The 6,283-nt window shown below is 37.4% G+C and overlaps 1 non-coding gene across 1 annotated transcript; it reads right to left on the reverse strand.

Moving 5' to 3' along the window:
• Positions 1-5,767: 5,767 nt before the first annotated feature.
• Positions 5,768-5,871, reverse strand: LOC112746531 (small nucleolar RNA R71). Its single transcript, XR_003174411.1, has one exon. It is a non-coding gene; the product is annotated as a small nucleolar RNA R71 (small nucleolar RNA).
• Between the last annotated feature and the right edge of the window lie 412 nt (positions 5,872-6,283).

Raw genomic sequence — 6,283 nt, forward strand, 5'->3', positions numbered from 1 at the left:
TGTAACTTCTTCATTAAAAATGGTATTAACTCAGAATCAATTGAGAAAGAAACCTGGATGAGTGAAGTTGAACTATTTTAATTTTTAAAGTCATTGGATTTAACTTGGATTTTATATTGAATTTTGAATATCTCATGCTGCTGCTGTTTTTCTGGTTTTACGCACTGCAGAGCAATCACGGTTTTTCCTTTATTTCTAAATCTAGAGAAACCAGAAAATTATGATCTTTGGTATTTTAGAAAGCTTATTTCAAGATGAACACCTGGACATAAAGTTTGCACAATTCTGAGTTTATTTGCTATATTAAAAACAAAAGAAGATAGAGTATTGAGAATGTCTGAGTGAGAGTTATGAGTTCATAAAATTAAAGATGAACCTTAGCATCATAGGGCTGATTCAATATTGGAATTTGTTTGATTCTAAATTGATTTGATATTGGAGGGGTTGAAAAGAGTTTGGTAAATTGTTTGGTTGGGACCCGTAAGGATGGCTAAGTCCTATTTTTTAAAGGAGATTATGTCCAAATTTTTATAAAAGTATAAGGACTTAATCAAAATCAATATTTAAGGCTTATTTAATGATAATAACTTCAATGATTCTTTTAAGAAAAGATTATTTGGTATACGAGATTGTTGGCAAGGGCGTTGGTCTTGTCCCACTTGCGTATTTGCAATTATGAAAGAAAAATGAAAGAGTAAAGTACTTATTGTATGATTATTTGTTGCTTGAGGCAACCCAAGAGATATTTGTTTATTTGTTTGTTTCTTGAAGCAACCCAAGAGATATTGTTTGCTTATTTGTTGCTTAATGCAACCCAAGAGATAATATTTATTTATCTGTTGCTTAAACCAACCCAAGAGCTTCTGTAGGGAAACTAGGATACCTACAGCAATTTTTCATTCCCAAGAGTATATTTCCTGCGAGTTGAAAGCAGAGCCTGTCTCAATAGAGCTGCTAATAATTATATACGCATTTATTTGAATGAAAAATCGTATTCGGAAAATCGTGAACTCGTGACTGGATAAATGTCGGGAATGCAGGTGCTAACCGACACATGAGCTCATGGCCTGCACTAGGACTAGACATTCATCATATGCATCTATGTGACATTGTTTGGGTGTGTATATTGTAATTGGTTTGTCTAAGTGAATAATTCTGTTTAATTGCTAATTGCTATACTTGATGTAATTGCTCTTGATTGTGTTTGAACCTCATTACCTGTGTTTGTAACTGATTGTTTGGATTGTGGTGATTGGATGTTGATTGAGTTGTTTGGGCCTGAGGCTGTGACTGGTATGTTTGAGGTCTAGTTCTGTATAAAGTATCTGACTGGTTCAGCATAGACTTAATGAACCTATGCTTGGAGCAGGATGATCATTTATACCGCGTAGGTAACTTCTTTTATGTTATGGTCTAGTGAAGTATGAAAAATCAAACTGGTTCAACATAGACTTAATGAACCTATGCTTGGAACAGGTTGGTCATTCATACAGTCTAGGAAACTTTTAAGAGTTTTATAAAGAAAATATGGGTCTAGGATTTTGAATAATTAACTAATTCTTTTAAAGAAGGTTAATTTTCTTTTAGATGTCTCTGAATGAAATTAACTATTTGCGCTTTATTCTTTACTTTCACGGCATTCTCGACCTCTACTGAGAACATATGGTTTGGTTCTCACCCCCAAATTTTCCACCCTTTCAGTGACACAGGTTTGAAGATACAATATGAAGCTGCAAGCGATTAGTAGGCTTTCTTTATGGTTTTAATTGCTTCCATAGAGTCCCCTCGCTCGTCCTTTGAGGTTTTATTTTAACAGAGGGGTAGGTGTTGTATTTGGGTTTATATGACTTCTTATGTATAAGAATTACTATTAATAATACTTATGTGATTGTTATTATTATTTGCAATGTTTATCCTTGATACATGTCTTTAACGAATAAAAACAAAATTTTCTAGCATTTTCTTAAAACTGAAACGCGAAATCGATACAAAGGCTCAGTAATTAAGTAGTTAATATTAGAAAAGGTCATGTAACGTTCTTTCTAGTAGAAATACCTTGACTTAAGCAAGGTATTTTGCTGGAAGGGATGTTACAATATGGTATCAGAGTAGTCCTTCCTGTAGAGCCTTGGGAGTTGACTAACTATGCTTCATTGTATACTCTGAGTGTCTGTCATACTTTATATCTTGTTCTGATGACAAGAGTTTGTGTTTTATATGCATGACTGTCTAATGATTAGTGCTATTAGTTTACCATTGCATACCTCATAGTATCAAGTTTGGCCAACTTAATACTAATGATTTATGTATATGGAACACTAATGGGTTATCATAGACGAAATAGAAGTGGCAGGTTAATGCGATTACGAGGTTTTGGGGACGTTAGAAACTAAATTCTAGAGATTAATTTCGTTTTGATGTATAATCTTTGTTTGTGCTTACCGTTCTCTCTTTCCTTATCAATTGTATTGGATTTTCTAGTTCTTGATCTCTTTCTTGGAATGTGTTCTGGATATTTTCCCATCATATCTTGTCATTCATACATATCCCTGCTTGATTATTGATGCCAGGGCATCTTGGCTAGTTTCACTGACCTTTTCTTTACTGTTTTTAGGATAGTTTCATACATTTCTTTAGGAAATAAGCTAGTTTTGGGTAAATATTCACTTATGCCTTGATTCAAGCATACATTGTGCATTTTACATAATTTCATGAGGATTTTGCATAAGTTTAGTGACAAATATTATGTTGCATTACTCATGACTTGGACTAGAGCTTTGATGCACTTTATTGCTTGATTTCAGGACCAAAAAGGAAGCAAGAAAAGGGGAGGTAACTTGCAAGATTAATGAGAAAAGTGATTGCCAATAACATTCTCAAAAAAGCCATCAATGGCCACGTTAGAGAGTCACGTTAACTAAGTTAACGTGAACTCTAACGTGGAGAAGAGAAGATGAGCCAACGTTAATGACACTTAACATTGTCACTAACGTTGGCAATTACTCATAAGTGGCCACGTTAGAAGCCACGTTAACCTAGTTAACGTGGCCTCTAACGTTAAGGGGGGAAGAGAAGCCAACGTTAGTGACACTCAACATTGTCACTAACGTTGGCCTATGGTGCAAAGTACCACGTTAACTCCCACGTTAACTTGGTTAACGTGGAACTAACGTAAAGGATGAAGAGTTGTCGACAACGTTAGTGACACTCAACATTGTCACTAACGTTGAAGCAACCACACAAACCCCAAGAGTCACGTTAACCTCCACGTTAACTTAGTTAACGTGGAAACGTAGAAGCTAACGATGAGGAATGAAGGATGAGCCAACGTTAGTGACACTCAACATTGTCACTAACGTTGGGATGGCTAAAGATGGCTACGTTAGAGGCCACGTTAACCTAGTTAACGTGGACTCTAACGTGAGACCTAGGGGCACATTGGAACGTTAGTGACAATGTTGAGTGTCACTAACGTTCTCGAAGGTTGGCAAGGACCACGTTAGAAGCCACGTTAACCTAGTTAACGTGGGCTTTAACGTGAAACAAGAAGGGGCACACTGGAACGTTATTGACAATGTTGAGTGTCACTAGCGTTCTCGAAGGATTAACAAGGCAACGTTAAAAGCCACGTTAACCTAGTTAACGTGGGTTTTAACGTAAGGCAAAGGGGTGCATTGGAACGTTAGTGACAATGTTAAGTGTCACTAACGTTCTCGAACTTATATTCTCACTAAATATTAACACCCCTAACGTCCTGAGTTAAAGTCTCTGCCCACTTAGCACTTTCTCTCTGCAAGTAAAGCCAAGCCCAAATGAAGAAAAGAACTGCTTCAAACTCAAGATCCAAAGGCCCAAGACTTGAAGAGTAAATTAGAAGCTGAGAAGAGTAGTATATATAGGAGTAGCTTTGAATTGTAAAGAAGCTCTGGAGGCTGGGAAAAAGAGAACTACTCTCTGTATTTTACTTTCTTTGCAAATTCTAGTTTTATGATGTATTCTCCATCTTTGTTTTCATTTTCAAGAGCTATGAACAACTAAACCCCTTTCATTGGGTTAAGGAGCTCTGTTGTAATTTGATGGATCAATACTAATTTTCATTATTCTTCTTCTATCTTTCCTCTTGATTTTACTTGAAAGCTTTCGATCTTTATCCAATTGAGTAGTTATCTTGGAAGAGAAGCTATTCAAACTTGGATCTCTTTTGAACCATGAAAGAGGAATGAAGAGATCAAGCTAGAAATGCTTTCTCATACTGGACAAAATTGGGTTTGGATGGGTATGTGACTATAACCCTCTCAATACTTGATTTGGGAAATGCATGTGGTATAATCAGTGACCATACTTCATCTTTTCTCATGAGCAATTGACCAAGGAATTGGCTATTGATCAAGATTTGAGAAATTGAATTGCAAGAAATTGTAATTCAATCATTTAAGATTGCCAAGGAGATCAATGAGTGCATTGATTGAGGAAGAGATAAAAACGAACTTGATCCGGAGAATTGCAACATCTCCTAAGCCCAATGAACTCCCCATCTCTGATCTTACCCATTCTCTTTAATTTCTGCCATTTACTTTTATGAGCAAATCCCCCATTCCCATTTACAATTCTGCAATTTATTTTCAGTCATTTACTTCTAGTCCTTTAATTCTAGCATTTACTTTTCTGTTATTTACATTCCCGCCATTTTATTTTCTGTAACTCTCAACCCAAATCCTGGATTCGCTCAACTAGAACATTCTTCTAATTAAAGTTGCTTGATCAATCAATCCCTGTGGGATTCGACCTCACTCTATTGTGAGTTTTTACTTGACGACAACTTCGGTACACTTGCCGAAGGGAGATTTGTTGCGAGACAAGTTTTTCGTGCATCAAGTTTATGGCGCCGTTGCCGGGGATTGATTGTGCATCAACAATGATTAGATTGGAAGATCACTAGATTGAGCATTTTATTTTGTGAATTTCATTTTCTGTTTGAGTGATTTACTTTTTGTTTTGGTTATACTTCTTCCCTTCTCCCTCTACTCTTTTGTTTTTTTTCTTTGTTATTTTCAATTCTGTTTGCTAACCCACTAACTGTTTGATATATTGCATCACCCACAACTAACAACAATTCTGACACAAATACTGTGTGCACCTATTTTCTCTGCTTGTACTTGTTGGTTGTATGACAGGGAGAAGAAGCGGGGCTTCAACTTCCTTTGATTCTAAACCGGAGAGAACCTTCCTTAGACTAAGGAGGGAGGCAAAAGAAAAACGAGTAGTTGGTGCTGAAGAAGAGGAGGAACAGTTTGAGGAATACTTTGAACCAAACATGGAAGAAAACATGGAAAATCATCATGAAGAAGAGACTCACAACCATGGCAGAGGAGGTGGAGCAAATCATGCTGGGGAGGATAGAAGAGTTTTGGGCTCTTACATTAATCCAAACCCAGGCAATTGTGGAAGTAGCATCCAAAAGGCAACAATCCATGCCAACAACTTTGAACTAAAACCACAGCTCATCATCCTTGTTCAGAACAACTGTTCGTTTGGAGGAGGTGTTCAAGAAGACCCCAATCAACATTTGACCACCTTCCTGAGAATATGTGACACAGTGAAATCTAATGGTGTTCATCCTGACACCTATAGACTGTTCTTATTTCCCTTCTCACTCAGAGACAAGGCAGCCAAGTGGCTGGAATCCTTCCCAAGGGAGAGCTTGACAACTTGGGAGGATGTGGTGAACAAATTCTTAGCAAGATTCTACCCTCCTCAACGAATCAATAGGCTGAGAGCTGAGGTTCAAGCCTTCAGGCAACAAGATGATGAGACTCTGTATGAAGCATGGGAGAGGTTCAAAGACTTAACAAGGAGGTGTCCACCTGACATGTTCAACAAATGGGTCCAGCTGCACATTTTCTATGAAGGGCTCTCTTATGAGTCAAAGAAGGCAATAGACCATTCATCTGGAGGATCCTTGAACAAGAAGAAGACCATTGAGGAAGCCATAGATGTTATTGAAACAGTAGCAGAAAACGACTACTTCTATACTTCCGAAAGAGGGAACACAAGAGGAGTGATGGAGCTAAACAATGTAGATGCTCTGTTGGCCCAAAACAAGCTCATTACCCAGCAGTTGGCTGACCTCACCAAGAAGATGGAGAGGAACCAAGTAGCAGCAATCTCATCTTCATCAACAATCCAAGAAGGAGTGAATGAAGAAGCAGAGGGAGTCAGGAGCAAGCCAACTACATTGGGAATTCACCAAGGAAAAACTATGATCCATACTCCAAGACTTACA

The sequence above is a fragment of the Arachis hypogaea genome, chromosome 14 (genome assembly GCF_003086295.3).
Source record: "Arachis hypogaea cultivar Tifrunner chromosome 14, arahy.Tifrunner.gnm2.J5K5, whole genome shotgun sequence".
Classification (NCBI taxonomy): domain Eukaryota; kingdom Viridiplantae; phylum Streptophyta; class Magnoliopsida; order Fabales; family Fabaceae; genus Arachis; species Arachis hypogaea.